At 47.3% G+C, this 22,388-nt stretch overlaps 1 protein-coding gene across 11 annotated transcripts in view; it reads left to right on the top strand.

The window, feature by feature from the left end:
• LOC144781519 (uncharacterized) overlaps positions 1-22,388 on the top strand; it is a 2,047,367-nt gene that overhangs the window by 1,592,580 nt on the left and 432,399 nt on the right. Inside the window, exons 35-36 of one of the 11 annotated variants that reach the window (XR_013601004.1) lie at positions 3,419-3,574; positions 3,658-3,747. The exons of the other annotated variants lie outside the window; for them this stretch is intronic. The gene's annotated coding sequence lies outside the window, so the exon portion shown is untranslated. The remainder of the gene's footprint in view (positions 1-3,418; positions 3,575-3,657; positions 3,748-22,388) is intronic. 11 annotated transcript variants of the gene reach the window in all.

Raw genomic sequence — 22,388 nt, 5'->3', positions numbered from 1 at the left:
ATGCAAGCCCACGCGGTGGACTTAAAATGGCGTCTGGAGTGGACCAGGAGGGTCCAGGGTGCTCCTCTGTTGGAGGGGAGCAAGGGTCAGTCTGGAGCAACCAGACCAGCGGTGTTGTCGTCGTGGTTCATCGTCAGAAGGGCCACTAGCCAGCGGGCAAGTGACCTGGACAACGCGGTGAGCAGCAAAGAGCAGACGGGCCCCACGCAGATCTCGTGGAGGCAAGGGGGCTGGACTTCGGTGCTGGAGCTGCTCAGGGTTGGGGCTTCTCGGACCCCAAAGCACTTAGGCGAGGGTCACTCGGTGGTCGTGCTGGACAAGCGTCGTGCAGTCTTCAAGATGGCCGGTCCCTCGTGGTCTCGTCACACCCACGAATCTCAGCTGGGCTGATGATGCAGGTAGAGGTCAGAGGTGCCAGGGAAGCCGGTTCTCGTCGAGCTGGGCAGTCTTGATCCGGAGGAGAGACTTACAGCAGACCGCGATGCTTGGGTGGTGCCTGCTGCTGCAGGGTGACTACTCCTTAGTCACAAGGGAGAAATCTTGAGAAGAGTCTTGAGTTCCTTTCGTGGAAAGTCGGTTCAGGATTCAAAGATGATCTAATTTGGAAGGGGGCCTGCTCCTACCTTTATCCTGGGAAAGGGGGCTGGCATGCGACTAAGTCCTGCCCTATGGGTGGGACTAGGAGGGGGGTGGTTACACCCCTCTCCTTTGGCGGGCTTTTCCCCAGATCAGGGGCTGGAGTGCCCCTGGAACTGGTTCAAGCCGGCCTATGCACAGTGAGCACCGGGGTGCCACTTGCAGTCACCTTCCTCTAAAGCCCTGCCTACCTGGGATACACAAAACCCTGTCTGGGATGGTGCTGGCACCGCCCCTGACAGGAAACCCTTTGTCCAGGCCTCCATTGCTGGAAGGACTCCCAGCAGCAGGAGGGCAGACTTGTGTCTCGGTGGCAGCATCCATTTTGTGGAGCTGAGGCTTGAGTTAACTTTAACCGGGGTTACAGCTACATACATGTCGTGTCCCTCTAGAAGGGTGGAATGCTAACCCCGTTGCCAGAATTGGCGAGGGGTTAGTATTCCAATTCGTATGACACCTTACTCGACATGTTTTGATAAAGCGATACCAGAGTTGGCATATAACCGCGAGGATTATAATGCACTTAAGAGTATATGGTATGCGTTATCATGGAACAGCTATTAGGACTTGGTTCCGCAAGCTGCAAACGGGCTCAGCTCATGCCAGAGCACCATTTCACATTATTCCAAGCACTCTGCCTTCAGGATTGTTAAGGCCTGCCATAGGAGTGACTGATAGGAATACAGGTGTCCATTTTAGGGTTAGATATAGGTATACTATATCTAAAGCAAAGGGTGATTACACCACCTTGCCCCAGCTGTCGTGCAGCCAGTTGTGTCAGATTTAGATGGCCAGCCAGGGGTGGCATAATACATGCTGCAGCCCCTGGTAGGCCCTGGGTACACCTATGCCCTGGGTACCTAAGGTACACTGTACAGGGACTGATAAGGTGACTCAGTATCCAATTAGATATGTACCTAAGGTACATGGAATCCATTTTACAGAGAGAGCAGTAGGCCTGGGGTCCTGAATAGCAGGGCCCCAGGTCAACTAAGTCAGAAAACCAGCAAAACACCAGGCAAAAAGTTGGGGGCAACCATAGTCAGGGATCTTATACGCCTGCAGGTGGAACAGATTTGTGGCATGGTGCACAGCAAAGGCTGTGGATCCACTCTCTGCCCCCCTTTCTGAGGTTCTCCTCTTCCTTCTTTCTCTTGCCCAGCCGGCCTCTGCTCTGGGCACTATCAAGGGCTACCTTTTTGCCCTTTCCGCCTTCTTAAGGCTACCTGATCAGCCATCTTTGTTCAAGTCCCCAATTGTAAATAGGTCTTTGAAGGGTATCACACACAGGTTTCCTCCTATTCCTTTCGTGATGCCCCAGTGGGACTTGAACCTTGTACTTACTTACCTAATGTGTGCTCCCTTTGAGCCGCTCCATAACTGTCCTCTCCATCTTCTTACTTTGAAGACTGCTTTCCTGGTTGCCATCACCTCTGCCAGGAGAGTGAGTGAGCTCCAGGCTCTTTCTTCCACACCTCCTTTCCTCTCTCTCCATCCGGAGAAGGTTGTGTGCGGACGAGACCCTCTTTCCTGCCCAAGGTTGTCACGGCCTTCCATATCGGGCAGTCATCACCTTGCCCACCTTCTTTCCGCCTCCGCATCCCTCGAAAGAGGAAGAGAGGCTCCACCGTCTGGACCCAAAACGTGCGCTCTCTTACTATCTGGATCGCACCCGCCAGTTCCGGGTGGATGACCAACTCTTTGTTGGTTACGTGGGTGCTAAGAAGGGACGGGCGGTGCACGGGCGGTGCACAAGCGGACCATCTCTCGGTGGATCATCTTGTGCATCCAGGCGTGTTACTCCTTGGCTAAGAAGGAACCCCCTGTTGGGCTGAGGGCTCATTCCACGGTGACTACGACTTCCCTGGGCCGAGGAGTGTCCTTGCAGGACATTTGTCAGGCAGCTACGTGGGCCTCGCTGCACATGTTTGCGAGACACTACTGCCTGGACAGCCAAGTCCGGAGGGATGGCTTCTTTGGCCTTTCCATCCTCCAGGACTTTCTGGTGTGCTTATTGGTTCGCAGACCCACCACCGGGGTTGGTATTGCTGGGGTATCTATTCTAAGGTAAGGAATATATCACTAACGTGTCTCTTTCAGATGCACAAGTTACTACTTGTGTAACGATATATCTGTAAGAGACATTAGTTAGTGATAGATTCCTTACCGACCCACCCATCCTCCCCGTTCTGCGAACCGATATCTAGATTTAAGGTCATCCCCTTTCAGTACCCTAGTTTCATGGCACCAGTGTTGGTTCTATCATGGCTCTGCGTATCTGGCGCGGAAAAGCTGTGTATCAGAACTGGCGTCAGCGTGTGAGGGCAGCGTCTAAGTACTCCGACAACGTCATTCTGGCGCTAATGACGGCGAAGTCTGACGCCTGGGGATATTCTAAGGTAAGGAATCTATCACTAACTAATGTCTCTTACAGATATATTGTTACACAAGTAGTAACTTGTGCATTTTGCTCAGTAACCTGACCACTGCTGGCACTATCTGCAGTTTGAGATATTTAATATCAAGCTGGGTTCGTAATGTTTATGTAACGGGATCCATGATGATTCTTTGTGGCGTTTTTTCCTCTTTTGCACTGTGGGCCTGTGCCAGTTGGAAATTTCCATACATCAGCTTAATTGTCGATGTTTTGTATGGAACGTTGGTTCTAACTTAGTTTGTTGAACAACGCTATTGACTTAAATTATGGGGTGCTATTAACTTATTAATTTTTTTATTGTTTTTCTGGACCTCGTGTCATTTTTTTTGTCACTTCTTATTTCAGTAATTTAATTAAAAATCCTGCCTGTGATGTTGTGACCCGACTGAGGGGTACACTCACACCCTGAATCTCTCTTCCAAAAACTTGGCAACCTGAGCCTGGTTAATTTTACTTTTAATACCAGCAATCCAGTGGGATTCCGGGTTGACATACCTACAGGTATGTGGATTTCTTTATGATTCTTTATTTTTATCATTAACTTTATTAATTGGTATAGCAGTCTTTAATTGTATGTTTTATAGTTATAGGAGTGCCCTTTGAATTCTGGCAATTTGGCAACACACAGAATGAGCGACGCCGCCTTCTGGTGTGCATAAAGGCAATGTATCGAGGTGACTATTTAGTTTCCTTTTTCATTCCATCTTTTCTTTTACTTCACCAGTTTCTTTTCTTAAATTGTCATACACTGTGGAATACCTGTGTATGAGGTTCTGTTCTAACCTTTTTATTTTTTCTGGAATTGTTTTAGATTCTTTGTTTTGTTCTATTTTCTACCTTTATTTTCACTTTCTCATGATCCTTTGTCACATATTCGGTGCTGAGCAAAAAAAGAAAAAATATTTCATTGACTTTGTAAATCCATGTACATATTTCATTTTTAAAAAATATAAAGTGGTCGCTTTTAACTCTTGAAGTCTTCTGTCCTGATGATGACCCTTAAAGCAATCATGGGTCGCAACGCTGTCTAAATAACGTGGTCTAATTAAGAGAGGACACTTTTGTTATATTGTGTATTGAGTCTATTGATGTATTTGTATGTTTTCTCTCTGCTACTGTTTGTTTCATTTACACTTGTCAATGTTTATAATTTTGTTATTGTCAGGGTTAATATCTGAGCGCCCTCTTCATTCCTATTGTGATTTTTGTTTGTTTTACATTGAATTTATATTAAATATTATCTTTGTAAATATTTATGTACATGGTCGTTTTAATATTATGTTAGTATACGTTTTTTCCCCTCTTCGCACAGTTCTTTTCCTTGTTTCATTTTTCTTGACATTACTTGGTTTACAGTTTGTCACTTTAGCTCTTGAACTACTGTTTGGAATTTAGCTGATACTACCCTTGGTTCTAGTTTGTAAATAAAAAAATAACCAGCATTCCACAAGCTAGTTGAGCTAGTCATGCCTAACCAGGGTAAAGTACTAAACTTTGGAAATGTGTGCAACAGTGTACCATTTAAAATAAGCAATTGCACAAATGATTACCTCCAATTCAGCAAGAGTTACTTACACCTTGAAACCTAAATAGGATTGCTTAGTTACAGCATTAGCATTGAATATTGTGTTTAGTCTTCTAACACCAGTCAACTACTTTGAATGAATGAAAGTTAGTTTAACTAAGCTGTTTTTTGACTACTTACTGATGTTTCATTCCTGGGTTTCGTTTTCTTCGTTAGTCATTTGTTGGTGTTAAAGTATATGACAAGGTACAGGTTACATCCACCTGGTCAGTATATTAAACTCCTTTTATGTAGTTCAACACAGCTGTTGTAATAGTGAAGTATACCATGTATAATGATCTGCTTTTGGGTGCTGTTCACCAAAAAAGTTAACACATTTAGAGGCATAAAAATACTCCTAAGCGAAGCTTCCCAAATGTTTTAGAATCACATCCCACTTTTTAGTAGAACAAACATTTGTGACCCACCTGGTTTTAATGGACATGAGGAGGATGTTTTTTCAATGTTTCTTAAGCGTCATGTGATAGCACACTGTCCTTTTCAGACAGCACCGTAATCCATTGAGATGGTCAGTGTTTTGCACAGGCATACAGTATTATGGATAAAACTATATTGCACACAAATGATAATGTGTGGAAATCAGGTTTCAGTGAATATTTATCTTTTGTGCATCACCAAGTAAAATGTCTTGGTGTGTTTTGATTTGATTAAAACCTTGGTTTCTAACACACTTCCAAATTTACAAAAAATTATTTCTTTTTTGCTTCCATAACTGCTATATTTGTACAGTTTATGTACAGGCATTTACCTTCCCTTATGTGTCCTGTAAACAAAACGCCCTACGGCATATCCTTTCACACTTCATAGAGATTGTCTTATATTTCACTTTACTTTTCTTATTCTGACTGCAAAGTGAGAGGAGTTTGTAAACACCAGTCTCCATGTTAAACAAGCATTTGCAATGCAATAGGTCTCCCATAGTTGAAAGTTTGAACTTTTGGCGTTGCATTATTATTTGCAATGCCAATAGCTCAAACCTTCAGTAATGTGTGACCTATTGCACTGCAAATGCTTGTTTAAGTTGCCTTCTTTTCGTAACATGACGACTTTTGACATACATTTGCTTGCGTGACTGTGCAGGATTAGTTTCTCTGAAACTACATTGCTTACATTTCAACTTCATAGGCACACTATCCAAATCCCTTGAACATTTAGTACAAGCCTAAACATATATTGTGCAAATGTTGTTGCTTGTTGATCATCTGTGAGGCGACATAGCTATCACCAGGGGATAAACAATGTCAGCTTGGCTGAGGCTTTGGTACAGAAGCATGAGTGCTGTTTATTTTAAATACACAAACATTTCTGGGTTTCGGGAGAGGAGCATTCTGCTGCCACCGCAAGGCCTCTGCTTGACATAAATCTCAGCCCAGTTGATTTCTGTTTTCCCTCTGGAGGAGGAATGTCCAACTCGTGACTGAGACGGGGACCTGCATGCACTTACCCTCAGGTAATGGGGAGTTAGATTATCCACTAATGGAATTGACAGATCACCCGGCCTAGGGCAATAGATTAGGGAGTGAATAGCAGGAAACAATGTACCCAGTACTTATATGCTAGCATATATGTACACACCCTGCTTTAGCACAATTGTAAAATTGTTTATCCTTTTCACTGTTCTCGTAATGCTAATTACTTTCATCTGCTTCTGTCTATTAATCATTGCAGCATGTCTTCAATACAAGAATCACAATGGTTCAATAAATATTGAAATGCCTATTTGTGCATTTCTTTTTTTTTTTTTTACTTTTTTTTTCAAATCTTTAGTTTCAACAGTTACAAAAGGAAGATCCCCCCAATTGGTATCGTAACAACACATGTATTATGGCACTTGTGGATATAGGCTTCACCTGGATTATTTGTGCATTTCTTGTGTATTCTGTGGGTATGCCCAAGTGACTGAGTGAAAGGGTTCTGGATCAGTTACCATGATTCCTAGGGGAGTAGGGGTTGTCATATTCTGAGATTGCATAATCCATTTCTTACCCTCCTTGGGGTACTTATGGTTGCACTTTAAGCTAGCAGGACTCCAGTCCAACATATCCTGAGAGTATGCACGGAATCAATCGGGCACAATCCTGACGTTTATGTTGTCCAACCAACATACAGTTTTACCGGAAAGGTACAACCTATATGACAGAGCCACGTGGACATATATTTACCTTTGTCGCCATGCCTGGCTTAGAAACTCAGGATTCTCAAAGGATGTACAATCCACTTTGATAGATATTCCTTTTGAGTGGGTCATGCCTCTTTGGTGCGAAAGGTGATACTGCTCTAAAGAGTTGTAAGCATAGCAAGGCCCAGGATAGCAAGGCGCACTGCCAGGTTGCTTGGATTACAGACACAACAGCGCTACTACTAGCAGTACAAGAAATGTCAGGCCTTTTCAAGACCATACTCCTTTTGGGGCAAACAACAAGCACAGAGCTCCCAACATTACCAGCAACACAATCTACTGTTTGAGCAATTTAGAGGCTGTAGCAAAGGTAGGGCACTTCTTTGACTCTCCAACCTGTCACTTCCTTCTCTTCTTCTACTGCCACTGGAGAAAACCTGCCCTAGAGCCCTCTTATCTAAGCACAGGTCTCTGGTTGCAGTACGGCTATCCTCTTTTCCATAGGCCTTGAGGACCACAACCTCGAACCAATAAATCTTTTAGATGGAAAGGGTTTCAACATCTCTCTCCATCCATTCCTGCTCTACATCCACCCCTCTTGCATACCATCTTCCCATCCTTCAGCAGGAGTTAGCGATCTTATTACAGGCTGGGATGGTGGAATTCATGTCAGAGGAGGAACAGGCCAAAGGGTGCTACTTCTTAGTTCTGAGGAAGGCCTGTGGTCTCCTTCCGAGCCTAGATCCCAGGATCTGAACTGGTTCCTGCGAAAGGAAAAGTTCAAGATGTTGTCCCTGTCACAAGTGTTGCTCATGCTGGAAGCCAAAGACTAGATGATGTTTGTCAACATGCAGGACATGTATTTTCACATACCAATTCTGTGGTCATACAAGACGTTTTAACATTTCACTGTATTAGGTTCAGTGCATTACCAATTTGCAGTTGTTTCATTTGGTTTGCCTTCCGCTCCACTTGTCTTCACATTGGTGATGGCATGGTTTCTGCCATCTCTGACGCTCAAGAATTCTAGCATTTCCATAGATAGTGTGCCGACTGCAAGTGACAGCATCTTGGCTGTTCTATATAGGCGTTTCCATCAACAAGCCTCTTGTGACCTCATAGTGCATCCTGTTTATAGTGGCAGTACTGGACACAGCATTGAATCTTGTCTTCTGATAGATACATCTGCCTTGTGGATTCCTCACCTTGTGAATATCCCCCTTGCGTCAGCAACGTTCGGAATTTTTTCTTTGTAGCACGCCGGCGTGGACGACGTCATAGGAACGCGGCATCGCGTGCGACTCCGTCTGACGTCACCGACCCTTTATTAGGCCTGCGTTGGCGTGATGACATCAGTTCCCTTTTTTCCGCCTCGTCGACGCTAACGGTTTCAGGGATCTTCTATAGTTACAGATAGAGACTTTGTTACTTTTTGTCTGTTACTGGTTCTGGTTTTCGTCGAGGATGTCGTCAAAGAAAACAGGATTCAAACAGTGTGGCTTGTGTGCCCGGATGATGTCAATTACCGATCCACACGAAGATTGCTTATGGTGTTTGGGATCGGATCATGACGTCAAGGGCTGTCGATCCTGTTCTACAATGAATCCGAAGGCTCTACGTGAACGAGAGGCTAAACTCTTATTAGCCAAAATTAAAAATAAAGAAGCCGGTAGATCTTCGAGATCAAGATCAAGACATTCCAGATCAAGGCCGAAGTCAAGATCGAAGTCACGATCGAGGTCGCGATCAAAGTCACAATCGAGGTCGCGGTCAAGGTCGAGGGTCAGATCGGAGTCGCCGTCGAAGTCAGCTTTTGGGCATGCTTCGAGTTCCTCGAAGAGAAAGCATAAGAGGAAGAAGCCTAGTTCTCACCATCATTCGGGGTCTTCGGACTCTAAGAAGAAGTCTTCTCGGAAACACCACAAGGACTTTGTGTCTTCGTCTCCTGCTGGTGGTACCACTCCGGTACGATCTCGAGAACATACACCGGAGCCGGTACTGGATCCGAATCTAGCTTCGGTTCAGTCTTCGGAACATGAGGAGGTCGTGGGGGTTCCTCAATCTCCGACTCCGGAGGATGAACCGGAAAGTCGAAAGGATCAGGAGGAACCGAATCCAGTACAGCCTCCTACGAATCCACCAATGGGTTCTTACCCTTCCTTTCCTGGTCCTGGTCAGGATCCATCGCATTTCCTAAATGCTATGTATGGAGTATATGCGAGGGCAATGTACCCCACTTTTAACTTGGGTGTCCCCCAAGCTTATGCACCGGCGCCTTTTCTACCTTTCATGCCGACTCCATATCCTTCTTGGATCGGTTCAGCGCCGCCGAGGTCATCGACTCCGCGCACGGCTTCGCCGACTCCGGAGCGACCTCGAAATTTGGATCAAAGCTCGACGCCGGTTCCTGTTTCTCTACCTCCTGTTGTTCCAGCTCCTCGGTCAACGCCGGCTCCGACTCCATCGGAGTCGTTACCGGATCCGTCGACTTCGATCCGTATGGAGTAGTCGAGACGTAGAGCCCAGCGTCTATTGGAGGAGAAAGAGTATATGGAACCTGAAGTGGAGGAAGGCGAACTTCAGGAACATGAGGATTATTTTGAAGATCTTCATTCTGCAAGCAGTCTTGAACTTTCTCCAGAATGGGGATTACCTGTTGTTTCAGATGCACCCTCCAAGGATGTGGTACCATACCATATGGTAATTAGAAAAGCTGCTGATTTGCTAAACTTAACTTTACCAACGGTTGAGTTCAAATCTAATATTCTTACAGAAGTTTTACGTTCGCCTTCTTCTGTCATTGAGCCAACTCTACCTTTCACTGAAGCTCTGACTGAGCCAATTCTGGAAGTTTGGAAAAGGCCTTTGTCTGCACCTGCAGTATCTAGATCGGTGGCGAGACGTTATAGGGTGGCTCCTGGAGATCCTGAGTTCTTGTCATCTCATCCTTCACCGGAGAGTCTGGTGGTTCAGGCTGCTTGTGCGAATAGATCAGCAGGCTCTTTTCCCCAAGTTCCTGGAGATAAAGACTCCAGAAAATTGGATCAAGCCGCTAAGAAGGTCTTCTCCTCAGGTAGCATGGCTTTAAAATCAACAAATGCTACTTGTTTGCTTGGTAGATATGTGCATGCCCTAATGGACTCGGTCAAACAATTGTCTGCTAAACTTCCAGAGGAGGACAGAAAAAACTTTAATGAAGTTGTTCTGGACACTCAGGCAGCAGCCCGCCAAGTTATTCAGAGTGGCATGGACACTGCAGACTCTGTGGCTAGAGTAATGGGTTCTTCAGTGGCTACCAGAAGAGCTGCTTGGTTAAAGTCCTCAGAGATTTCCGCTGATGTACAGGCTACTCTTTTGTATTTACCTTTTGACGGGGTTGGTCTCTTTGGGAAGAAAGCGGATACGGCTTTGGAAAGGTTCAAAGATAGCCGAGCGACGGCTAGATCTTTGGGCTTGCAGGCGAAAGGTACAGCCACCAGGAAGTTCAGGGGTTTTGGCAGATCTTCCTTTCGTCCCTTCAGACAAGGCCAGCAACAGCAGCAACAACAGAACCCTCTATACAAATCTTATAGAGGTAGACAGAAGGGTCGTGGACGTGGACGTCAAACCTCTTCCTCCTCTACTTCCTCCTCTAATACCCACCCCCCACCTGCAACAGCAAAGCAGCCCTAGATCCGCCATTCCGGATCATGTGGGTCCGGTAGGGGGTCGGCTTACTCATTTTCTATGGGATTGGGAATCGGTTACATCAGATCTTTGGGTTCTCAATCTCGTAGAAAATGTGTATGCACTTCCTTTCCAGGAATTCACTCCCAATTACCCTCCTTGCCAAGGTTATTGTTCGGAGGACCACCTGCTTCTCCTGCAGGAAGAAGTCCTGGCACTGTTCAGAAAGGGTGCGATAGAGGTGGTTCCGGAGCAGGAGAGGGGTCAGGGATGCTACTCCCGGTATTTTCTGATCCCCAAGAAGGATGGCAGGCTTCGGCCAATCCTGGATCTCAGGATCTTGAACTTGTATCTGAAACAAGAAAAGTTCAAGATGCTCACTCTTGCGCAGGTTCTTCAAGCGCTGTTTGAAGAAGACTGGATGGTGTCGATCGACTTGCAGGATGCGTATTTTCACATCCCCATTCTGAAGTCGCACAGAAAGTATCTCCGTTTTACGGTGGGATCGCAGCACTACCAGTTTGCGGTCCTTCCGTTTGGACTTACTACTGCGCCTCGAGTTTTCACCAAGGTGATGGCAGTGGTGGCGGCACATCTCAGAAGGTCGGGAATTCCTGTATTTCCGTATCTGGATGACTGGCTCATCAAAGCAGAGTCGCCAGAGAAGGTGCTCCTTCATTTGCAAGAGACAACTCAGTTGTTACACAGGTTGGGTTTTTCGATAAATGTGCCCAAGTCTCACCTGGTGCCCTCCCAGCACAACCTGTTCGTAGGTGCGGTACTGGACACTACTGTGTGTCGTGCATTCCCTCCTCCTCAAAGGATTCGCGACATACAGTAAATGATTCCTTTATTTTTCAATGGAGCGGTTGTTCCAGTCCTGAAGGTCCTTCGTCTGCTTGGTCTGATGGCTTCTTGCATTCTGTTGGTCAACCATGCACGCTGGCACATGAGGGCACTCCAGTGGTGCCTCCGCAGGCAGTGGTATCAGCACAACGGAGATCTCAGGGAGTCAGTGAGGATCTCCAGAGAAACTGCGGCGGATCTGTCTTGGTGGAGTGTGGAAAGCAATCTTTCTCAAGGAAAGCCTTTCCAGCTGCCTCCATCGGTGGCCACAGTGATAACGGATGCATCTACTCTAGGGTGGGGGGCTCATCTGGGGGATCTGGAGGTCAAAGGTCAAAGGTCTTTGGTCTCCAGAGGAAAGGTTGAATCATATCAACCTTCTAGAGTTACGGGCGATACGTTTGGTGCTCAAGGCCTTCCTCCCTTCCCTTCGCGGTCAGTCGATTCAAGTCCTGACGGACAACACGACCGCGATGTGGTATATCAACAAGCAGGGAGGAGTGGGGTCGCAGTGTCTCTGCAGAGAGGCTCTGCGTCTCTGGTCCTGGGTTCAGGACCATCAGATTTGTCTGATGGCAAATCATCTGGCCGGGGTTCTGAACGTTCGTGCAGACGTTCTCAGTCGGCAGTTCTCTGCCGACCACGAGTGGAGGCTCCATCCAGAGGTTGTTCGTTACATCTTTCAGATGTGGGGAACTCCTCGGGTGGACCTGTTCGCCACTCACGAGAATGCTCACTGCCTGTCATTCTGCAGTCTCCAGTATCCGATGCAAGGAGCTTTGGGGACGCGTTTCAGTTGAGTTGGGGAAATCAACTCCTTTACGCGTTTCCCCCCATTCCCTTGATTCCTCGGGTTCTGAGGAAGATTCGCCAGGACCGGGCCCAAGTCATATTGGTCGCCCTGGATTGGCCAAGAAGGGTGGAGGGTCAGGTTCTACACCCCACCTCCAGACATTACACCTTCATGCCTGGAGATGGAACGGGGCAACCTGAACTCTTTTTCTCTCCCTCACGATGTGGTGGATGTCATTCTTTCTGCCAGGCGTGACTCCACCAAGTCCATCTATTCGTATAGATGGTCTAAATTTGTTGTTTGGTGTAGGGAGAAGGCTGTTGATCCTTTGAGGGCTCATTTATCTGATATTTTACAGTTTGCTCTCTCTTTGGCGCAGCAAGGATTTGCTGTTGCTACAATCAAAGGTTATCTTTCGGCGTTATCGGCATTTCTTTGCTTGCCGAATCAGCCGTCTCTTTTTAAATCTCCAGTGGTTTTGAGGTTTCTGAAGGGGCTTAATAATAAGTTCCCTCCTTCTCCATTTATCGTGCCTCAGTGGGATTTGAATCTTGTCTTGACTTTCTTGATGGGTTCTCCCTTTGAACCCTTACACAAGTGTCCCTTGAGGCTTTTGTCTTTCAAGACGGTCTTCTTAGTAGCAATCACCTCGGCAAGGAGGGTGAGTGAGCTTCAAGCTCTTAGTTCTAAGCCCCCGTTCCTGACCATTCATGCTGAACGAATGGTTCTTAGGACCAGGGCTGCTTTTCTGCCTAAGGTGGTAACTCCTTTCCATCTAGGACAGTCCATTACCCTTCCTACCTTCTTTCCTCCCCCTCACCCTTCTAAGGAGGAAGAGAGACTGCACCGTCTGGACCCTAAGAGGGCGGTGTCTTTTTATCTGGATAGAACTAAAGACTTTCGGATTGACGACCAGCTGTTTGTTGGTTTTGCTGGCTGTCGGAAGGGCAGAGCGGTGCACAAGCGCACACTTTCCAGGTGGATAATCCTGTGCATCAACAGGCCTGCCAAGTGTCACGCATCAGGCGTGACACTAGCGCATTTCAGTGTGGTAATCCGCATTACCGCACTGAAATGCATTGTCACGCATAACGCTGTGTGTCAGCTGTCACTAAAATCGCTGATAAAACGGAGTCTGGCTTCCCCATGCTCCTGCAGCAGGCTTGGCCTCGCAGCTGAGCTAAGTTTGCTGGTAGCGCTCATTCAACTGCTAAAATGTATCTTGTGCATCCAATCCGCGCGGTTCTTACTACCAGCATGACGCCATTGGGAGGAGACGTCATATCCTGCTACCAGAGCGCGCGCCGGGAGTTTATTTCGCGAGCTAGAAGGCAGCTCGGCTGGCTAGTTTGCGGTGCTATGGCCGGGGCGCTGCAAATAATCATGGCGCCGGCCGAGGCGCTCACAGCCCTGTTTTCTGCACCTCGCACCACCGATCGGCTCGGGCCACCTCTTATCACTGTAGTACAAGTACTCCGGACCGCAACCCCACGGAGCGCGGCAGGCCACTGAGCCCAGAGCACACTACTCCAGCCGCTGCTGGGCCTGAGAGGCTGAATCGTGCCAGCGGTCGGCATTTCGAAAGTAAGTGAGAGTCTGGATTGAGTGAGGTATCTCTCACTCTGCTGCTGCTTCTTCTGATAACACGTTGTTGTTTTATATTGATAGCGCTTTAGCGCGTGGTCACTTTCAACTCCTTCTGGCATCTTCCCTGCCTCCGGTGCCGCGGGACCTCCGGTGAGTGCGCACCCCCTGCTGACTCTCCTCTAGCTTATACCGCACTGTACTCTGTCCCAGGGCTGGAGAGGCAGGCGGCTCTGCTATCTGTTTACAGCCACTTCAGGATATACCTCCCTCCGTGCAGCACTGCGCCTGCTACGATCGGCCAGCTGTTGTGGCTTGACCTGGCCTGCTTTCTCCCGGCGTTCTGGTTGCCTGGCAGGGGGAGCGGGGGAGGCTGGTCTGACTCTTGCTCTGAGGCCCCCCATTAATGCCCCTGCTATTACCAACATGCAATACTACATACCGATGGGCCCCGAGACTCGGCCTTCCTTATTAGATCTCCCGCCAGCTCCCATCTATGAGAGGGGTGATGTCATGCTGGCAGTGCCGTGACTGGTGCAACTAGCGAGGACTAGCCTTGATAGGAGGCCGTTAAGCGATTTGGGCGGCAAGGGTATTTGAGCCCCTTCCTCGCAGCTTGTCTCATTCCAGGCGGATGCCTCGAGCTACCGTAAATCTGGGACTTCGTAAATTAGTCTTAAAATAAATACAGTTTTGTTCATTCTTTGGACGACTTGTTATTGGACATTAAATTGGAGCGTGAACACTTGAGCAGTGGAAAGAATTATTACAGCAATAAACAACGAAAGGTTTGACTAAACCGTAAGCCTTAGTTGCTTTTGCTCGGCAGGTACTCTGTTCCCATACTTGCATTTCCATTGGTCTTTTTAGATTTGGTGTTCCGCCATATTTGCCCAGGGGGAGCCTCTGCTGGTGGAAACATTTGACCGATGACCGGCCGTCATTGGTAATGTACCCCGACTGCCAGCCCCATTTAGGTAAACGTACAACAAGAGTGGACTTGGGTGGATGAAGGCGCCACCCTCCACTAATTTTCGAGCTGAGATGTGCTCCACCCCGCCCCCTTAAGCTGACCATGGAGGAACAAAGCTATACATCCAACAACCCGAAATAGAAACAAGGTTGGTGCGAAAATGTATTTCTATAATTTAATTCTGTGTCCCACATGGAACACAGCCACATAATCTGCACGAGGACTTTGCAGAGCGTATTGTGGGTTTCACTGCGCTTGAGCTGAAATTAAGGCCCATTCATATTTTGGATGTATGGGTGGTGGGAGAGATGGGGGCAGAAGTAATGTGTTGGAGGTATACTTCTGTCTCTAATCCTTTACATTAACGCTGGTAGCGTGCGGGCAAGATGACCAGCTGCCTGCTGCCCTGTTTCAAGCAGGCACGCTTTCAGGGATGCGTGATAATGTTCCAAGCAGGTTTGTGCGAAGTTATAAAGGGTTTTTTCGGAGCCTTTGTGTCTCTTGAAAACCTTACTTCTTCGCAAGAATTGCAAACATTTCCACATTGGTATTTCTGTTAGAAAGACTTTTCCCACAATTTATGTGGCACATTTCCATAATGTTAACACATCGATCTGTCTAAGATAAGCTTTACAGAATGGAGAGTGGGCCTGATGTTCATACAATGTTTGTATGATGTGTGAGCAGTCTCTCTTATTGTGGGATAAGTTGTGCTCAAGCTTCACCACCACCCACCTCTAAAACTTTATTGAGGAAGCAATAGATTTCACCTGCAATGCATTCCGGGTCTGAAGCCTGCGTGAGACAGCAGAGCTTCTGCCCAGCATTTGCTATTGTGGTTTCCCTCGGTTCATGAAGGGGCTTCTCAGCACAATATGATCCGTTCATGCTGAGGGAGGCACATGATTCTGTTTAAGTCCGTCCATGAAAGAGCGTTAGATATACTCATTTGAAGGCATTATGGTCTCCTGCGTACTGTATGATATAGCTGGGTCCCAGTTCCTTTCTATTGCTGGTGCTTTGCAGTAGTTTTAAGATGATCTTAGAGTTTCTCATTGCTTAAGCAGTAGTAATTTCTGACATTTATATGTTTCCCTCTTTTTCATTGCTGGATTTTGCTTGAGAGAAAGTGTCACTCATAGTCATTAAATGTCACTCATAATTGCACTGAAATTATGAAAATGTCACACACAAGCAATCTGAAACCTTGGCAGCTATGCATCAAGATTTGCTACTCCCTGGCGGGTAAGGACCCTCCTGAGGGTATAAGAGCTCATTCTACCAGGGCAAGGTCTGCTACTTCTGCATTGTCTAGAGGTGTACCTGTTGAGGATATTTGCAGAGCCGCGACTTGGGCCTCCCTCCACACTTTCGCGAAGCACTACTGCTTGGATACCGAAGTGAGGAGGGACGGCCACTTCGCGCGTTCTGTCCTCCACGATTTCCTGGTGTAGAAGAGTGGACTCCCTCCTCCGGGAGTGGGGACTGCTGTGGGACTCTATTCACAAGGTGAGGAATCCAGAGGGCAGATGTATCTATCAGAAGAACAAGTTACTTACCTTCGGTAATGCTTTTTCTGGTAGATACAGTATCTGCCTGTGGATTCCTCACTGACCCACCCGCCTCCCCGTCGTCCACTCTGCTATACCTGGTTTTATTTGTATATTTATTTGTATATATTTTAGGTTTTGATACCTTTGCTATGCACTGTGTGCTATTTTGGTTTGTATGTACTGTGTACATTGTATATATGTATATTTCCTGTCATTGGTCCGTCCTTGTGCCTCGAAGGCACGGAAAAAAGGGCGGAACTGATGTCATCACGCCGACGTAGGCCTAATTAGGGGTCGGTGACGTCAGACGGAGTCGCGCGCGATGCCGCTTTCCTATGACGTAGTCCACGCTGGCGTGCTACAAAGAAAACATTTCGAAAGTTGCTGACGCAAGGGGGATATTCACAAGGTGAGGAATCCACAGGCAGATACAGCATCCACCAGAAAAAGCGTACCGAAGGTAGGTAACTTGTTCTTTACCCATCCTCAGTGGATAAAGGATATTCAGGCTATGATTTTGATGTTTCAGAATGGAGCATAAGTGCCATTCTGGCTGGTCTTACACCTTCAAGGTCTCTATCTTCCGGCATTCTGCTGGTTACTCACAAGCTGACAGGTAACAAAGGCGAACCATTACCCAGCACGTATGATTGTATAAAGTGTTGTCCAATACATTGCTGAATTTCCAATGGTCACCGAAACGTTCTAAAGTGAAACCTTGCATAAATGTCACATAATTACTGATGGAAATGCCATACCTTGATATTGCAATTGCCTTGGGAAAGTATATGAAAGCCATAAAAGGTTTCGTAAGGGAGAAACTGAAGGAGGGGCATTGATTTTAACTTATTTTAGTCTTTTCCCATTAATAAAAAAGTTTTAGGTGAAACTATAAAAGTTTTAGGTGAAACTATAAATGTGTATAATGAATTATGACTGTATGTGGATGCCATTTTGCTAAGGGTTTTTATTGGTAATTTATTTGTTAAAGAATGTATACTGTCACCATTATTCTGGGTTCCTATTGTGTTTAAAGACTATGGTCTAAATAAACAGAGTTTTCTCTCTCTCTCTCTCTCTCTCTCAGACATAATATGCCACCATTAGTTTAGATTCCAAACATTTTTTCACTGGGACACCTCTCACTATTGTTCATTTATTTTTTTTGTACATAAGTATTTCAACTTCTAAGCTCTATGTATATGTTGTTTACCTTACCCACTTACTATATAAACAATTTTACAAATTGATGAGGTGTTTGTGGCCAGCTTTCTTTTTGACATAAATTTAACCCTGTACATTGCCATCATGCACATTTTTTTTTAACCTTTATTAGTCCACAGAAGCCATTTTTTCCTCAGCAGGTCACTCACAAGCTTGCACAAGAGGCTTACCATGGTGCCTCTGCAGGCAGTGGTACCAACATGGAGAGATTTGTCACATTCTGTGATAATCTTATTAGACACTGCAGCAGACTTCATGTGTTGGAGGATGGAGGAAAACCTGGCCCAAGGGAGGCTATTCCAACAGCCGCCAGCAGTGGCCCCAGTGGCAATGAATGCTTACACCCTAGGATGGAGGCCCTGGAGGGCTTTTGGTTTCCAGAGGGGCAGATGTTGTTTATCAATCTGCTATAGCTGCAGGTGATTTAATTGATTCGCAAGGCCTTCCTGCATTGCCTTTGTGGCCATTCAGTCCAGATCTTGAAGGACAACACAAGCACAATGTGGTACAACAAGGTAGAGTAGAGCCACACTTTCTCTGTCCAGTAGCAATAAAGCTCTGGTCCTGGACGCAAGCAAATCAACTCTGGTTGGTTGTCGGTCATCTGGCCAGACCTCTTAATGTTTTAGCTGACAGCCTGAGGCGACATCATCTCGCCAACCACAAGTGGATACTTCACAAAGAAGTGGATATGTTACTCTTAGCCATATCATTAGCTCAACAGGGTTGTGCAATGTGTACAGTGAAGGGCTACAGGCACTTTGTCGGTCTTTCTCCAACATCTGTACTAACCATCTATGGTTCAAATCACCAGTAGTCATGAGGTTTCTGAAAGACCTCACCAACATGTTCCAGCCTTCGCCTTTCATAATGCCTCGATAAGATTTTAGTCTCATTCGTACATGTTTAATTTGTTCTCTTTTTGAAAATGTGCACAGTTGCAAGCTATGACTTGTGAGAAGTTGGCCTGGTATATGATGTTCACTATTCTAGTGAGCACCTTGCATCAGTCCAAACAACCCTTATCGTGATGGTTGTAAAGTCAACCTTATAGACCAGCTATCCTAGTGGTAGCATGGACAAAGCAGTCTTGGGCTAAACTCAAGAGGGCATGTGAAGCCAGCTGTTTTACCATATGCAATCCCTTTAATACCAAATGAAAGGACACCACACAGGATATATATAAAATATATATGTATTTATTACTAAATGAATCCTCTGAACTCTTTATGAGGTCAGAGGCACAAGCACATATAAAGATACTTAATTATCATACAGTAAGTTGCACAATATACAGTGATGCCCTAGGGGCACTTCAAACCATATACTAAAATAGTGATATAAGAACCACGTCACGAACGAAGGATAGGCCTAGGGCCTGGAGAATCGCTGGGGCTACGCTGTACTACCAAAGGTTAGGGAGCAGGAGGCCCACGGGATGCGTGTGCAGTGTCTTTACACGCTCGTGAGTTACCATAGAGTTAGAATGGGAACGAAAGATTTGGAAACTAGTTCTTTTAGGACACTTCCGGATGGACTAGGGAAAAGCTACTTGAAACTTGCACACTAGGATAGTCAATACCCACAGGAGTACCGAAATACTCGCGTTACCTCACCCACAGGAAGCGGGTGCATAGGTGTCAAAGTGTGTCGGATTTCGTCGCTGATTCCTATGGAGCCTTGGAGAAAGATGCTGCTGGCGACCAGGAGAGGAGTGTCTGGTTGGATCCAAGCGCGGATCGAGGATGAAGAGTACCTGAAAGTAGAGGGGACAGAGTATGGGTCACTAGCCAGTGACCACGATGGAACCAGGAAGGAACCAGGCGATGTCGCGAAGCAATCAGGTGATGTCGTGAAGCTTGTCTCTGCAGCCACGTGGACCAGGAGGTGTCGACGATGACCAGGCGCTGGATACACACTGTTCCACGCAGTCTCTCGCTGTCGGCGGTGTCGGCTTCAGGATTGGAGTCAATAAGCTTTGGCAAAGGCAACCCATGCAGAAAAGGAAGATGGCTTCTTAATCAGACTAACAAGGTCTGATGGGCTGCTCCTTTTCAGGGAAGCAGGGGCCAGTCTGGAGCAACCAGACCAGCATTGTAAATCAAAGGTTTCGTCGTCACGGAGGCCACTAGCCACTAGCCAACGGGCAAGTGACCGGCCAGACGCGTCAAGCAGGAAAATGCAGAAGGGCCCCACGCAGACCTCGTGGAGTGTGGAGGGCTGATCTTCGGTGCAGTTGGTGCTCGGGCTTCTCAATCCCCAATGCACAACTTCGAGGGTCCCTCAGAAGTTGCACGGAAAGCAATTCGCTGGCTTTCCAAGATGGCCGGTCCCACGTCTCTCGTCGCCTCCATGGGTCTCAGCTCTGCTGTGATTGTGGATCGGGCGGTTGGAAGTCTAGAAGTCCAGGTCTTGTCAGGCTCTGTGCTCGGGCTCCGGCGGGAGCATCGACAAAGCAAACCGTCGATCGCTTGATGGTGCCTGCTTGTGCAGGGTGGTCACTCCTTGACCACAAGGGAGATTCTTTTTTCGTCTTCTTGCAAAGTAGATTATCGAAGGTCCAGAGTTTCATTTCAGAGTTTCAGTCAGGATACAATCTAAAGTCTTGGGACTCAGCTCCTACCTATATACCAAATTTAGGGGCTGGATTACCTGCTAGGTCCCTCCTATGGGTGGGACCCAGGAAGGGGGTGGTTACACCCCTTTCCCTTTGTCCATTTTTGAGCCAGAGCTGGGGCTGGAGTGCCCCAGCACCGGTTTGAACTGGACTATGCATGGGACACCTTGTGTGCCCCAGGCAGTGTCTCATTTCATTCAGCCCTCCCTGCCCCAATACACTATGGCCTGTCTGGGGTGGTGCTAGCACCTCCCAAGACAGGAAACCTATTGTCCAAGCCTCCCTCCCTGGAATGACTCCCAGTAGCAGGAGGTCAGACTTGTGACTGTGGCAGCAGCATCCATTTTGTGATGCCGAGACTCTGGTTAACTTTAACCGGGATTAGTAGGAACAACATGTCTTCTCCCTCTAGTAGAGTGGAATGCTACCCCCGTCGCCAGAACTGGCGAGGGGGTAGTATTCCAAAGGGTATGACACTTTACACGACATGTTTTGATAAAGCCAAACCAAAGTTAGCATTTAACTGCGAAGTTCATAATGCACTTAAGAGTATATGGTATGGCAATATCCTAGAACAGCTATAAGGACATGGTTCCGAAAGCTGCAGACAGGCTCAGATCATTCTAGAGCCTCTTCTCACATAAAACCAAGCACTCTGCCTCCAGGATTGTTAAGGCCTGCCATATGAGTGACTTATAGGTGTACATGTGTCTAGATATAAGGGTAGATATAGGAATACTAAACCTAAGCAAGGGGTGATTACACGACCTTGCCCCAGCTGAGTGATCAGCCAGTTGTGTCAGTTTGGATGGCCAGTCAGGGGTGGCAAAAGATATGCTGCAGCCCCTGGTAGGCCTTGGATGCACCTATGCCCTGGGTACCTATGGTACACTATACAGGGGCTCATAAGGTGACCCAATATCCAATTAGGTATGTACCTAAAACACATGGAGTCCATTTTACAGAGAGAGCAGATTGCCTGGGGCCCTGATTAGCAGGATCCCAGGCCAACCAAGTCGAAAACCAGCTAAACACAAGGCAAACAAATCTGGGGTAACCATAGTCAGGTATCCACCTTCCTACACTACCCCCCCCGCCCCCTCCAAACGAAAGGAGATAACGCTATCCTTGACCAGGTAAGCCTATATTGCCTAAGTGGCCATATAAGGAAGTACCTGCACTAGCATGGTTACCCCTTGTCTCATGGTCCACTAAGCAATCCCTCACCCTAGGGGTATCAGAGGGTCTCCACCATAGGGAATCTCTACCTGTGGTGTGTTTTGGCAAAGTAAAAGGCTGGTGTTGAGATGGAGTACTGAAGTGAGGCTCCACTAATGTAGGGCTCAGCTTCCTCCAATCACTATCCACCATGTGTGCCTTTCTTTCCATGACTGAGTTGCACTGGGGTCTCAGGGGCAACCTCTTGCTGCCTATAGCTGGAGGCTGGGTCCCTTTTGTTGGCTTACTGGAGGGACAGGTCAGGTTTGGGGCCTTTGGGTCCCAGGTTTGGCTGTGCCCAACAGAGTCCATCTGAGGGAGGTTCCTAACTAGGTGTAAGGGAGATCCCTCAGGAGTTTTTGAAATGTTCACCTTGCTAGGGCTGCTAGCTTTGGTGCCCCTAATCTGCTGATGGGGTGTTCTTGTGGACAGGGGGCCCTTTGGGGTCCACTGGCCTCCCTGACCTCTACAGCCCTGGGCTGACTGAGGCAGGGTAGAGAGGGGCAGGTTACCTGCTCCAGACTGGGTCCTACCTTGGAAGGGTCCACTGACATCAGAGGCTCTGTCAGGCCAGGCCTGGCTACTTCTGGGGCAGTTTCTTCACAATGGGTAGGGTCAGTTTCTTGAGGAGGCTGACTCTCACCTAATGTCTGATGGGAGGGAGACTTTTCTTCCTCCCCAATGCTCTCTGTCTGAGTGGAGTGATCCATAGCTTCAGGCTTCACAACACTAAAATCTGTTTGAGTTTGGGCTGTGACCATCACAGCCCTAACAAACTTTTCAGGAAGGAACTCTGTTTGGGTGTGGGCGGTGACCATCACAGCCCTGCCAACCTTTTCAGGGAAGTCTGCCTGAGCTTGGGCTGTGACCATCACAGCCCTTCCAACCTCTTTAGGAGGGAATTCTGCTTGAGCTGGGGCTGTAGCCATCACTGCCCCACTAACCTATTCTGGAAGGCCAACCATTTTGGAATGGGTTTCTTGTTCTGCCCCAGCCCAGGCTGGGATCTCTAGATCATTTCCCAGTAGACAATCTACAGGCAAGTTTGTAGACACTGCAACTCTCTTGGGGCCAGTGGCACCTCCCCAGCTGAGATTTACTACTGCCATGGGATGATCTTTCTGCACTCCATCAATG

This window comes from Lissotriton helveticus, chromosome 9 (genome assembly GCF_964261635.1).
Source record: "Lissotriton helveticus chromosome 9, aLisHel1.1, whole genome shotgun sequence".
In the NCBI taxonomy this organism is placed as follows: Eukaryota; Metazoa; Chordata; class Amphibia; order Caudata; family Salamandridae; genus Lissotriton; species Lissotriton helveticus.
Note: the sequence above shows the minus strand (reverse complement) of the source record. Positions and strands in the feature narration are given on the sequence as shown.